General features: G+C 38.5%; 1 non-coding gene across 1 annotated transcript; it reads left to right on the top strand.

The window, feature by feature from the left end:
* Nucleotides 1-9,404: 9,404 nt before the first annotated feature.
* On the top strand, nt 9,405-9,512 carry LOC148562762 (small nucleolar RNA R71). The gene has a single exon (XR_015886734.1). It is a non-coding gene; the product is annotated as a small nucleolar RNA R71 (small nucleolar RNA).
* The last annotated feature ends 5,927 nt before the right edge of the window (nt 9,513-15,439 follow it).

Here is a 15,439-nt window from a genome sequence, read left to right as displayed (position 1 = left end):
TAAATAAAATAAACATATTAATTATCAAAATATGTATTTATCACCATTTTTACCGAAAAACATCACATCACTTATCTCGTTTATAGTATAAACGAAATTAGTTAACACGTATCTCGTTTACATTATAAACGAGATAAGGCTGGAGAAGACGTGGTCGTATCACATTTATACATATATTGTGTAACGGCCTTATCTCATTTACAGTGTAAACGAGATACGTGTTATCTTATTTTATTTACACTCTAAACGAGATAAGTGGAGCGGAGGCCTATATATGTATCTCGTCGACATCATCCTTTTTATCCTTTGACTTTTTTTATTCATGTAGCCGACTCCACCTAGTAGGACAAGACTTTGTTGTTGTTGTTTTCTCCCACATTTTTTAATTAAATTTATGAGTTACTTGAAGAATATGACACGTGCTAGTAACCATGATGGAGACATTAACAGACTCAACGCGACTTGGCACATTGCAGGGGCAGAGTACTTTGAGGTTAGTATTGTTTTCCCTTTTATGGTTATGATTTTGCATAGATGTTGCTCCCTAAGTAGGGTAGTTTTACGTAGGTAGTATGCAGTACATGTTAAAATCGGTTTAAATGTTAGGATATGATGTTGGGTACACGTTAAATAGGATGTTATTGATTTAGTTATTAATTAAGGTTATTAACTTAGGTTAGAATTTGTTTAAATACACAGATATGATGTTAGGTTTAAATGCTAGTATGCTATGTTATTGTTAAGCATATGTTTATTAATGTAGTTATTAATTTAGGGGATTAACAATTTGTAATAAACCAAATGACATAGCAAAAGTTTTATGTCTCTGGTGCACGAATTGTGAATCACACGTTTCACAACTCGTACCACTAACCAACAAGTGCACTGGGTCGTCCAAGTAATACCTTACGTGAGTAAGGGTCGAATCCCACGGAGATTGTTGATTTGAAGCAAGCTATGGTTATCTTGTAACTCTTAGTCAGGATATAATATCAATAATAATTCTTAGTTTTAATTGTAAAAAGTCAAAGGGCATAAAACAAATACTTGTTACTCAATAATGGAGAATATGTTGGGGTTTTGGAGATGCTTTGTCTTCTTTATTTCAGTTTTTCTCTTGTACTCCTCTTCACACACGCAAGGCTCCTTCCATGGCAAGCTGTATGTAAGGTGTCACCGTTGTCAATGGCTACTTCCCGTCCTCTCAGTGAAAATGCTCCAAATGCTCTGTCACAGCACGGCTAATCATCTGTTGGTTCTCGATCATGTCGGAATAGAATCCCTTGATTCTTTTGCGTCTGTCACTACGCCCAACAATCGCGAGTTTGAAGCTCGTCACAGCCATTCAATCCTTGAATCCTACTCGGAATACCACAGACAAGGTTTAGACTTTCCAGATTCTCATGAATGCCGCCATCAATTCTAGCTTATACCACGAAGATTCTGATTAAGAAATCTAAGAGATACTCATTCAATCTGATGTAGAACGGAGGTGGTTGTCAGGCACATGTTCATGGATTGAGGAAGGTGATGAGTGTCACGGATCATCACCTTCTTCATAGTGAAGCGCGAATGAACATCTTAGATAGGAACAAGCGTGTTTGAATGGAAAACAGAGATAATTGCATTAATTCATCAAGACGCTGCAGAGCTCCTCACCCCCAACAATGGAGTTTAGAGACTCATGCCGTCAAAGAGTACAAAGTTCAGATCTAAAAATGTCATGAGATACAAAATAAATCTCTAAAAGTTGTTTAAATACTAAACTAGTAACCTAGGTTTGCAGAAAATGAGTAAATTATGATAGATAGCGCAGAAATCCACTTCTAGGGCCCACTTGGTGTGTGCTGGGGCTGAGACTTAAGCTTCTCACGTGCCTGGGCTATTTTGGACGTTCAACGCCAGGTTGTAACCTGCTTCTGGCGTTGAACTCCAACTTGTAACTTGTTTCTGGCGCTGGACGCCAGACTGCAACATGGAACTGGCGTTGAACGCCAGTTTACGTCATCTATCCTTGAGCAAAGTTTGGACTATTATATATTGCTGGAAAGCCCTGGATGTCTACTTTCCAACGCAATTGCGAGCGTGCCATTTGGAGTTCTGTAGCTCCAGAAAATCCACTTTGAGTGCAGGGAGATCAGAATCCAACAGCATCAGCAGTCCTTTTTCAGCCTGAATCAGATTTTTGCTCAGCTCCCTCAATTTCAGCCAGAAAATACCTAAAATTACAGAAAAACACACAAACTCATAGTAAAGTCCAGAAATGTGATTTTTAATTAAAAACTAATAAAAATATACTAAAAACCAACTAAATCATACTAAAAACTAAGTAAAAACAATGCCAAAAAGCGTATAAATTATCCGCTCATCACAACACCAAACTTAAATTGTTGCTTTTCCCCAAGCAAATAAAAACAAAGTAGGATAAAAAGAAGAGAATATACAATGAATTCCAAAAACATCTATGAAGATCAGTGTTAATTAGATGAGCGGGGCTATTAGCTTTTTGCTTCTGAACAGTTTTGGCATCTCACTTTATCCTTTGAAGTTCAGAATGATTGGCATCTATAGGAACTCAAAATTTAGATAGTGTTATTGATTCTCTTAGTTCAGTATGTTGATTCTTGAACACAGCTACTTTATGAGTCTTGGCCGTGGCCCTAAGCACTCTGTTTTCCAGTATTACCACCGGATACATACATGCCACAGACACATAACTGGGTGAACCTTTTCAGATTGTGACTCAGCTTTGCTAAAGTCCCCAATTAGAGGTGTCCAGGGTTCTTAAGCACACTCTGTTTTTTTTTTGCTTTGGACCTCGACTTTAACCGCTCAGTCTCAAGTTTTCACTTGACACCTTCACGCCACAATCACATGGTTAGGGACAGCTTGGTTTAGCCGCTAAGGCTAGGATTTTATTCCTTTAGGCCCTCCTATCCACTGATGCTCAAAGCCTTGGATCCTTTTTATTACCCTTGCCTTTTGGTTTTAAGGGCTATTGGCTTTTTGCTCTTGCCTTTTGGTTTAAAGAGCTTTTGGCTTTTTCTGCTTGCTTTTTCTTTTTCTTGCTCTCTCTTTTTTTTCGTATTTTTTTCTGCAAGCTTTGTTCTTCACTGCTTTTTCTTGCTTCAAGAATCATTTTTATGATTTTTCAGATTATCAAATAACATTTCTCCTTTTTCATCATTCTTTCAAGAGCCAACAATTTTAACATTCATAAACAACAAATTCAAAAGACATATGCACTGTTCAAGCATTCATTCAGAAAACAAAAAGTATTGCCACCACATCAAAATAATTAAACTATTTTAATATTCGAAATTCATGTACTTCTTTTTCTTTTTCAGAAAACAATTTTCACTTAAGAAAGGTGATGGATTCATAGGACATTCATATCTTGAAGACATAGACACTTTGGTACTAGTGATCATATAGTAAAGACACAAACATAATTAAACATGAAGCATAGTAAACGAAAAACAGGAAAATAAGAACAAGGAGATTAAGGAATGGGTCCACCTTAATGAGGGTGGCGTCTTCCTCTTCTTGAAGAACCAATGGTGCTCTTGAGCTCCTCTATGTCTCTTCCTTGCCTTTTGGTGCACAAAATTGTGATCTCAGGCAACGGCGCCAGAAACTCTGTACGCACGTCTTAATAAATCGTTTTTCATTCACAACTTCGATACAACTGACCAGCAAGTGCACTGGGTCGTCCAAGTAATAAACCTTACGTGAGTAAGGGTCGATCCCACGGAGATTGTTGGTATGAAGCAAGCTATGGTCACCTTGTAAATCTCAGTTAGGCGGATATAAAATAGTTATGGAGTTTTCGAACATAAATAATAAATAGATAGAAAATAAGGATAAAAACACTTATGTATATCATTGGTGAGAATTTCAAATAAGTGTATAGAGATGCTTTCGTTCCTCTGAACCTCTGCTTTCCTGCTGTCTTTATCCAATCAGTCTTACTCCTTTCCATGGCTGGCTTTTTGTAAGGACATCACCGTTGTCAATGGCTACTTTTAATCCTCTCTGGAAAATGGTCCGATGGGCATGGCTAATCGTCTGGAGGCATCACCCTTGTCAATGGCTGCATCCTATCCTCTTGTGAAAATGGTCCAAATACTCTGTCACAGCACGGCTAATTATCTGAGGTTCTCGATCATACTGGAATAGGATTCACCCTCCTTTTGCGTCTGTCACTATGCCTAGCACTCGCGAGTTTGAAGTTCATCACAGTCATTCAATCCCAGAGTCCTACTCAGAATACCACAGACAAGGTTTAGACTTTCCGGACTCTCATGAATGCTGCCATCAATCTAGCTTATACCACGAAGATTCTGATTAAGAGATCCAAGAGATACTCATTCAATCTAAGGTGGAACAGAAGTGGTTGTCAGGCACGCGTTCGTGGGGAATGATGATGATTGTCATGCTCATCACATTCAGGTTGAAGTGCGAATGAATATCTTAGAAGCAGAATAAGTTGAATTGAATAGAAAAACAGTAGTACTTTGCATTAATCTTTGAGGAACAGCAGAGCTCCACACCTTAATCTATGGAGTGCAGAAACTCTACCGTATGAAAATACATAAGTGATAATGGTTCAGGCATGGCCGAATGGCCAGCCCCCATGATCTAAGAACTAGGCATCCAAAGATGTCTAATACAATAGTAAAAAGTCCTATTTATACTAAACTAGTTACTAGGGTTTACAGAAGTAAGTAATTGATGCATAAATCCACTTCCGGGTTCCACTTGGTGTGTGCTTGGGCTAAGCTTGAATGTTACACGTCCAGAGGTCATTCTTGGAGTTGAACGCCAGTTTGTAACGTATTTCTGGCGTTCAACTCTGGCTTGTGACGTGTTTCTGGCGTTTAACTCCAGACAGCAGCATAGAACTGACGTTCAACGCCCTTTTATGTCATCTAAACTCGGCCAAAGTATAGACTATTATATATTTCTGGAAAGCCCTGGATGTCTACTTTACAACGCAATTGGAAGCGCACCATTTTGAGGTCTGTAGCTCCCAAAAATCCACTTTGAGTGCAGGGAGATCAGAATCCAACAGCATCAACAGTCCTTCTTCAACCTCTGAATCTGATTTTTGCTCAAGTCCCTCAATTTCAGCCAGAAAATATCTGAAATCACAGAAAAACACACAAACTCATAGTAAAGTCCAGAAATGTGAATTTAACATAAAAACTAATGAAAACATCCCTAAAAGTAACTAGATTCTACTAAAAACATACTAAAAACAATCCAAAAAGCGTATAAATTATCCGCTCATCACAACACCAAACTTAAATTGTTGCTTGTCCCCAAGCAACTAAAAATCAAATAGGATAAAAAGAAGAGAATATACTATAAATTCCAAACTATCAATGAAACATAGTTCCAATTAAATGAGCGGGACTTGTAGCTTTTTGCCTCTTGAATAGTTTTGGCATCTCACTTTATCCATTGAAGTTCAGAATGATTGGCATCTATAGGAACTCAGAGTTCAGATAGTGTTATTGATTCTCCTAGTTCAGTATGATGATTCTTGAACACAGCTATTTTATGAGTCTTGGCCGTGGCCCTAAGCACTTTGTTTTCCAGTATTACCACCGGATACATAAATGCCACAGACACATAATTGGGTGAACCTTTTCAGATTGTGACTCAGCTTTGCTAAAGTCCCCAATTAGAGGTGTCCAGGGTTCTTAAGCACACTCTTCTTTTGCTTTGGACTTTGACTTTAACCGCTCAGTCTCAAGTTTTCACTTGACATCTTCATGCCACAAGCACATGGTTAGGGACAGCTTGGTTTAGCCGCTTAGGCCAGGATTTTATTCCTTTAAGCCTTCCTATCTACTGATGCTCAAAGCCTTGGGATCCTTTTTATTTACCCTTGCCTTTTGGTTTTAAGGGTTATTGGCTTTTTGCTCTTGCCTCTTGGTTTTAAGAGCTTTTGGCTTTTTCTGCTTGCTTTTTCTTTTTATATTTTTTTTCGCCTATATTTTTTTTTCTGCAAGCTTTGTTCTTTGCTGCTTTTTCTTGCTTCAAGAGTCATTTTTATGATTTTTCAGATTATCAAATAACATGTCTCCTTATCATCATTCTTTCAAGAGCCAACATATTTAACATTCTTAAACATCAACTTTAAAAGACATATGCACTGTTCAAGCATTCATTCAGAAACCAAAAAGTATTGTCACCACATAAAAATAATTAAACTAAGTTCAAGGATAAATTCGAAACTCATGTACTTCTTGTTCTTTTGAATTAAAACAGTTTTTATTTAAGAGAGGTGATGGATTCATAGGACATTCATAACTTTAAGACAAAGTTACTAAATACTAATGATCATGTAATGAAGACACAAACATGGATAAGCACTTAACATAGAGAAAATGAAAAACAGAGAATGTAAGAACAAGGAATGAATCCACCTTAGTGATGGTAGCGTCTCCTTCTTGAGGAACCAATGATGTCCTTGAGCTCTTCTATGTCTCTTCCTTGTCTTTGTTGCTCCTCCCTCATTGCTTTTTGATCTTCTCTAATTTCATGAAGGATGATGGAGTGCTCTTGATGTTCCACCCTTAATTGTCCCATGTTGGAACTTAATTCTCCTAGGGAGGTGTTGATTTGCTCCCAATAGTTTTGTAGAGGAAAGTGCATCCCTTGAGGTATCTCAGGGATTTCTTGATGGTGAGCTTCCTCATGTGTTTCTTGAGCTCCATGAGTGGGCTCTCTTGTTTGCTCCATCCTTTTCTTAGTGATGGGCTTGTGAGATGAATCTTTCCATCTCCCATGACTCGGAGGTGGAAGCTTTTGTCTTCCCTTTCCCTTTTCTAGAGGATTCTCCGGTCTTGGGTGTCATCAATGGTAATGGAAAAATAAAAAGCTTATGCTTTTACCACACCAAACTTAGAATATTGCTCGCCCTCGAGCAAGAGAAGAAAGAATAGATGAAGAGGAAGAAGAAAATATGGAGAAGAGGGGGGAGGGGTGTATTCGGCCAAGAAGGGGAAGAGAGGGTTGTGTTGTGTGAAAATGAAGAAGAATGGAGGGCTTTATATAGGGAAGGGAGGGGGGTAAGAGAGATTGAGGTGATTGGTGAAGAGTTTTGGGGAAGAGTGTTTATGGGATTGTGTGAAAGAGGGGTGAGAAGAAGTGAGTGGAGGTAGGTGGGGATCCTGTGGGGTCCACAGATCCTGAGGTGATCCTGTGGGGTCCACAGATCCTGAGGTGTTCAAGGATTTACAACCTTGCACCAAATTAGGCATGCAAAATGCCCTTGCACACAACTCTGGGCGTTCAGCGCCAGATTGGTGCTTGTTCTGGGCATTGAACGCCCATTTGTTGCCCATTTCTGGCGTTGAACGCCAGAACCATGCTTGTTCTGAGCGTTCAGCGCCAGCACTTCTCCAGGGTGCAATTCTGGCGTTCAAACGCTCAGATGCTGCCCATTTTGGGTGTTCAGCGCCAGAACCATGCTCTGTTCTGGCGTTGAACGCCAACCAGATGCTTCTTACTGGCGTTTAAACGCCAGTAAGGTCTTCCTCCAGGGTGTGATTTTTCTTCTGCTATTTTTTATTCCGTTTTCAATTTTTATATTTATTTTGTGACTCCACATGATCATGAACCTAATAAAACATGAAAGAACAAGAAAAATAAAATTAGATAAATAAAAATTGGGTTACCTCCCAACAAGCGCTTCTTTAATGTCAATAGCTTGACAGTGGGCTCTCATGGAGCCTCACAGATGTTCAGAGTATTGTTGAGACTTCCCAACACCAAACTTAGAGTTTGGATATGGGAGTTCAACACCAAACTTAGAGTTTGACTGTGGGGGCTCTGGTTGACTCTGTTTTGAGAGAAGCTTACTGTGCCTCTTTTCCATGTTTACAGAAGGGTAACCTTGAGTTGTAAACACAAGGGAGTCCTCATTCAATTGAAGGACTAATTCACCTCTGTCAACATCAATCACAGCTCTTGCTGTGGCTAGGAAAGGTCTTCCAAGGATGATAGATTCATCCTCATCCTTCCCAGTATCAAGGATTATAAAATCAGCAGGGATGTAAAGGCCTTCAACCTTTACTAACACGTCCTCTACTTGTCCATAAGCCTCTTTTCTTGAGTTGTCTGCCATCTCTAATGAGATTTTAGCAGCTTGTACCTCAAAGATTCCCATTTTCTCCATTACGGAGAGTGGCATGAGGTTTATTCCTGAACCGGTCACACAGAGCCTTTTCAAAGATCATGTTGCCTATGGTACAAGGTATTATGAACTTTCCAAGATCCTGTTTCTTCTGAGGCAATGTTAGTTGATCCAGATCACTTAGTTCATTGGTGAACAAGGGAGGTTCATCTTCCCAAGTCTCAATACCAAATAATTTGCCATTCAGCTTCATGATTGCACCAAGGTACTTGGTAACTTGCTCTTCAGTAACATCCTCATTCTCTTCAGAAGATGAATACTCGTTAGAGCTCATGAAGGGCATAAGGAGGTTCAATGGAATCTCTATGGTCTCTAGATGAGTCTCAGATTCCTTTGGTTCCTCAAAGGGAAACTCCTTATTGATCACTGGACGTCCCAGGAGGTCTTCCTCACTGGGATTTACGTCCTCCCCTTCCTTTCCACGTTCGGCCGTGTTGACTATGTCAATGGCCTTGCACTCTCCTTTTGGATTTTCTTCTGTATTGCTTGGGAGAGTACTAGGAGGGATTTCAGTGATCCTTTTACTCAGCTGGCCCACTTGTGCCTCCAAATTTCTAATGGAGGACCTTGTTTCATTCATGAAACTTACAGTGGCCTTAGATAGATCAGAGACTAAGTTTGCTAAATTAGAGGTATTTTGTTCAGAGTTCTCTGTCTGTTGCTGAGTGGATGATGGAAAAGGTTTACTATTATTAAACCTATTTCTTCCACCATTATTAAAGCCTTGTTGAGGCTTTTGTTGATCCTTCCATGAGAGATTTGGGTGATTTCTCCATGAGGGGTTATAGGTGTTTCCATAAGGTTCACCCATGTAATTCACCTCTGCTATTGCAGGGTTTTCAGGATCATAAGCTTCTTCTTTAGAAGATGCCTCTTGAGTACTGTTGGATGCAGCTTGCATTCCATACAGACTCTGAGAAATCATATTGACTTGCTGAGTCAATATTTTAGTCTGAGCCAGTATGGCATTCAGAGTATCAATTTCAAGAACTCCCTTCTTCATAGGCGTCCCATTACTCACAGGATTTCTCTCAGAAGTGTACATGAACTGGTTATTAGCAACCATGTCAATGAGTTTTTGAGCTTCTGCAGGCGTTTTCTTTAGGTGAATGGATCCACCTGCAGAAGTATCCAATGACATCTTAGCTAATTCAGACAGACCATCATAGAATATATCCAGGATGGTCCATTCTGAAAGCATGTCAGAAGGACACTTTTTGGTCAGTCCTTTGTATCTCTCCCAAGCTTCATAGAGGGATTCACCTTCTTTCTGTCTGAAGGTCTGAACATCCACTCTAAGCTTACTCAGCTTTTGAGGATGAAAGAACTTGGCTAAGAAAGCCTTGACCAGCTTATCCCAAGAGTTCAGGCTATCCATAGGTTGAGAGTCCAACCATACTCTAGCTCTGTCTCTCACAGCAAAAGGGAAAAGCATGAGCCTGTAGACTTCAGGATCTACTCCATTAGTCTTAACAGTATCACAGATCTGCAAGAATTCAGTTAAGAACTGAAAAGGATCTTCAGATGGAAGTCCATGAAACTTGCAGTTCTGCTGCATCAGAGAAACTAATTGAGGTTTCAGCTCAAAATTGTTTGCTCCAATGGCAGGAATGGAGATGCTTCTTCCATGTAAATTGGAATTAGGTGCAGTAAAGTCACCAAGCATCCTCCTTGCATTATTATTATTTTCGGCTGCCATCTCCTCTTTTTGTTCAAAAATTTCTGAAAGGTGCTTGCTGGATTGTTGTAATTTAGCTTCTCTTAATTTCCTCTTCAGAGTCCTTTTAGGTTCTGGATCTGCTTCAACAAGAATGTTCTTGTCCTTGCTCCTGCTCATATGAAAAAGAGGGACAGAAAAATAATAATAATAGGGGTCCTTTTTACCACAGTATAGAGGTCCCTGTGTGAGTAGAAGAAAAGAAGAAGAAAAAATTCGAACACAGATGGAAGAGGGGGTTCAAATTTGGGTGAGATGAAGTGTTAGTAGATGAATAAATAAATAGAAGGAGATAAGAGAGAGAGAGAATTTTCGAAAATAATTTTTGAAAAAGAGTTAGTGATTTTCGAAAATAATTTTTGAAAAAGGTTAGTAATTTTTCGAAAATTAAAATCAACAATTAAATTAATTAGTTAATTAAAAAGAAATTTTGAAAAAGAGGGAAGATATTTTCGAAAATTAGAGAAAGAGAGTTAGTTAGGTAGTTTTGAAAAAGATAAGAAACAAACAAAAAGTTAGTTAGTTAGTTAGTTGAAATAAATTTTGAAAATCAATTTTTGAAAAGATAAGAAGATAAGAAGTTAGAAAAGATATTTTAGAATCAAATTTTGAAAAAGATAAGATAAAGAGATATTTTTGAAAAGATATGATTGAAATTAGTTTTGAAAAAGATTTGATTTTTAAAATCACAATTAATGACTTGATTCACAAGAAATCACAAGATATGATTCTAGAACTCAAAGTTTGAATCTTTCTTAACAAGTAAGTAACAAACTTGAAATTTTTGAATCAAAACATTAATTGATGATGTTATTTTCGAAAATTATGTGATAAAGATAAGAAAAAGGTTTTTGAAAAATATTTTTATAATTTTCGAAAATAAATAAGAAAAATGAAAAAGATTTGATTTTTTTGAAAAAGATTTTGAAAAAGATAAGATTTTTAAATTGAAAATTTGATTTGACTCATAAAAACAACTAGATTTTAAAAAGTTTTGAAAAAAGTCAACTCGAATTTTCGAAATTTATGAGTGAAAAAGGGAAAGATATTTTTTTTTTATTTTTGAATTTTTAATGATGAGAGGGAAAAACATGAAAATGATGCAATGCATGAAAATTTTGGATCAAAGTATGTGATGAATGCAAGAACACTATGAATGTCAAGATGAACACCAAGAACACCTTGAATGTCAAGATGAACATCAAGAACTTATTTTTGAAAAATTTTTAATGCAAAGAAAACATACAAGACACCAAACTTAAAAATTTTTCATGTATAGACACTATGAATGCAAGAATGCATATGAAAAACAAGAAAAGACACAAAACATGAAAACATCAAGATCAAACAAGAAGACTTACCAAGAACAACTTGAAGATCATGAAGAACACTATGAATGCATGAATTTTTTCGAAAAATGCAAGATGAATATGCAATTGACACCAAACTTTCAACTTGACTCAAGACTCAAACAAGAAACATGAAATATTTTTGATTTTTTTGATTTTTTTTGGATTTTTGTATATTTTTTTCGAAAACAGATGAGAAATTTTTGAAAGATTTTTGAAAAATTTTTGAAAATAAAACAAAAAGAAAATTACCTAATCTGAGCAACAAGATGAACCGTCAGTTGTTCAAACTCGAACAATCCCTGGAAACGGCGCCAAAAACTTGGTGCACGAAATTGTGATCTCAGGCAACGGTGCCAGAAACTCTGTACGCACGTCTTAATAAATCGTTTTTCATTCACAACTTCGATACAACTGACCAGCAAGTGCACTGGGTCGTCCAAGTAATAAACCTTACGTGAGTAAGGGTCGATCCCACGGAGATTGTTGGTATGAAGCAAGCTATGGTCACCTTGTAAATCTCAGTTAGGCAGATATAAAATAGTTATGGAGTTTTCGAACATAAATAATAAATAGATAGAAAATAAGGATAGAAACACTTATGTATATCATTGGTGAGAATTTCAGATAAGTGTATAGAAGTGCTTTCGTTCCTCTGAACCTCTACTTTCCTGCTGTCTTCATCCAATCAGTCTTACTCCTTTCCATGGCTGGCTTTTTGTAAGGACATCACCGTTGTCAATGGCTGCATCCTATCCTCTTGTGAAAATGGTCCAAATACTCTGTCACAGCACGGCTAATCATCTGAGGTTCTCGATCATACTGGAATAGGATTTACCCTCCTTTTGCGTCTGTCACTACGCCTTGCACTCGCGAGCTTGAAGTTCGTCACAGTCATTCAATCCCAGAGTCCTACTCAGAATACCACAGACAAGGTTTAGACTTTCCGGACTCTCATGAATGCCGCCATCAATCTAGCTTATACCACAAAGATTCTGATTAAGAGATCCAAGAGATACTCATTCAATCTAAGGTGGAACGGAAGTGGTTGTCAGGCACGCGTTCATGGGGAATGATAATGATTGTCACATTCATCACATTCAGGTTGAAGTGCGAATGAATATCTTAGAAGCGGAATAAGTTGAATTGAATAGAAAAACAGTAGTACTTTGCATTAATCTTTGAGGAATAGCAGAGCTCCACACCTTAATCTATGGAGTGCAGAAACTCTACCGTATGAAAATACATAAGTGATAATGGTTCAGGCATGGCTGAATGGCCAGCCCCCATGATCTAAGAACTAGGCGTCCAAAGATGTCTAATACAATAGTAAAAAGTCCTATTTATACTAAACTAGTTACTAAGGTTTACAGAAGTAAGTAATTGATGCATAAATCCACTTCCGGGTTCCACTTGGTGTGTGCTTGGGCTAAGCTTGAATGTTACACGTGCAGAGGTCATTCTTGGAGTTGAACGCCAGTTTGTAACGTATTTCTGGCGTTCAACTCTGGCTTGTGACATGTTTCTGGCGTTTAACTCCAGACAGTAGTGTAGAACTGGCGTTCAATGCCCTTTTACGTTGTTTAAACTCGGCCAAAGTATGGACTATTATATATTGCTGGAAAGCCCTGGATGTCTACTTTCCAACGCAATTAAAAGCGCGCCATTTTGAGTTCTGTAGCTCCAGAAAATCTACTTTGAGTGCAGGGAGGTCAGAATCCAACAGCATCAGCAGTCCTTCTTCAACCTCTGAATCTGATTTTTGCTCAAGTCCCTCAATTTCAGCCAGAAAATATCTGAAATCACAGAAAAACACACAAACTCATAGTAAAGTCCAGAAATGTGAATTTAACATAAAAACTAATGAAAAAATCCCTAAAAGTAACTAGATTCTACTAAAAATATACTAAAAATAATGCCAAAAAGCGTATAAATTATCCGCTCATCACCTTTGTTGCTCTTTCCTCATAGCTCTTTGATCTGCAGTCAATTGCTCTACCACTGAATTACGGAAAAACAAAAGCAATGCTTTTACCACACCAAACTTAGAAGGTTTGCTCGTCCTCGAGCAAAAGAAGAAAGAAGTGGAGAAGATGGAGGAGATGGAAGTGTGTGAATGGGTGGGTTTGGGAGGGGAATGGTTTGAATTTGAATGGTGAGGTAGGTGGGGATCCTGTGGGGTCCACAGATCCAGTGGGGTCAAGGATTTAGCATCCTTGCTCCAATTAGGCGTACAAAATACCCTTACTGTGCAATCCTGGCGTTTAACGCCAGACTGCTGCCTGTTTCTGGCGTTAAACGCCCAAATATAGCCTGTTTCTGGCGTTTAACGCCAGACTGATGCTTGTTTCTGGTGTTAAACGCCAGCTTGGTGCTTGTTTCTGGCGTTAAATGCCAGACAGATGCTTGTTTAAACGCCAGAATGATCTTCCTCCAGGGTGTGCTATTTTTCATGCTATTTTTCATTCTATTTTTGAATTTCCATTTGTTTTTGTGACTTCACATGATCATCAACCTAAAGAAAACATAAAATAGCCATGGAAAATAAATAGATATAATTAAATAACATTGGGTTGCCTCCCAACGAGCGCTTCTTTAATGTTAATAGCTTGACAGTGAGCTCTCATGGAGCCTCACAGATAATCAGAGCAAGGTTGGGACCTCCCAACGCCAAACTTAGAGTTTGACTGTGGCGGCTTTGGTTGACTCTGCAGTGAGAGAAGCTTTTCATGCTTCCTCTCCATGGTTACAGAAGGAGAACCTTGTGTCTTATAGTTTGCAATGTTTGCGAACCACAGAGCTTCCTGAATAGCAAACAATTACTCATCCGGAAAAGTTTCAGAGATCTCAGTAGGAGGGAGGGATGCTCCTGCTACTGGTTCTTTCCAGGACAGGTGATCAGCTACTTGATTCTCTATCCCTTTTCTGTCTCTTATTTCTATATCAAACTCTTGCAGAAGCAACACCCATCTTATGAGCCTGGGCTTTGAATCCTGCTTTGTGAGTAGATATTTAAGAGCAGCATGGTCAGTGTACACAATCACTTTTGATCCTACTAAGTAGGATCTAAACTTGTCAATGGCATAAACCACTGCAAGTAATTCTTTTTCTGTGGTTGTGTAATTTTTCTGGGCATCATTTCAAACACTGCTAGCATAATAAATGACATGCAGAAGCTTGTTATGCCTCTGTCCCAATACTGCACCAATGGTATGGTCACTGGCATCACACATTAGTTCGAATGGTAATGTCCAGTCTGGTGCAGAAATAACTGGTGCTGTGACCAGCTTAGCTTTCAGGGTCTCAAACGCCTGCAGACACTTTATGTCAAACACAAATGGCGTGTCAGCAGCTAGCAGATTGCTCAGAGGTTTTGCAATTTTTGAAAAATCCTTTATAAACCTCCTATAGAATCCTGCATGCCCCAGAAAGTTTCTGATTGCCTTAACATTGGAAGGTGGTAGTAATTTTTCAATTACTTCAACTTTAGCTTGATCCACCTCTATCCCCTTGTTTGAAATTTTATACCCAAGGACAATCCCTTCAGTCACCATAAAGTGACATTTTTCCCAGTTTAAAACTAGATTGGTCTCTTGGCATCTTTTCAGAACAAGTGCTAAATGGTTAAGGCAGGAGCTGAATGAGTCTCCAAATACTGAAAAGTCATCCATGAAGACTTCCAGAAACTTCTCTACCATATCAGAGAAGATAGAGAGCATGCACCTCTGGAAGGTTGCAGGTGCATTACACATACCAAAAGGCATCCTTCTGTAGGCAAACACTCCAGAAGGACATGTGAATGCTGTTTTCTCTTGGTCCTGAGGATCTACTGCAATTTGGTTGTAACCTGAATAGCCATCCAAAAAGCAGTAATATTCATGACCTGCTAGTCTCTCTAGCATCTGGTCTATGAATGGTAAAGGAAAATGATCCTTCCTGGTGGCTGTATTGAGCCTTCTGTAGTCAATACACATACGCCACCCTGTAACTGTTCTTGTAGGAACCAGTTCATTCTTTTCATTATGAACCACTGTCATTCCTCCCTTCTTAGGGACAACATGGACAGGGCTCACCCAAGGGCTATCAGAAATAGGATAGATAATCCCAGCCTCTAGTAACTTAGTGACCTCTTTTTGCACCACTTCCTTTATGGCAGGATTTAGC

This window comes from Arachis ipaensis, chromosome B6 (assembly GCF_059453495.1).
Source record: "Arachis ipaensis isolate K30076 ecotype BB chromosome B6, ASM5945349v1, whole genome shotgun sequence".
Classification (NCBI taxonomy): domain Eukaryota; kingdom Viridiplantae; phylum Streptophyta; class Magnoliopsida; order Fabales; family Fabaceae; genus Arachis; species Arachis ipaensis.
Note: the sequence above shows the minus strand (reverse complement) of the source record. Positions and strands in the feature narration are given on the sequence as shown.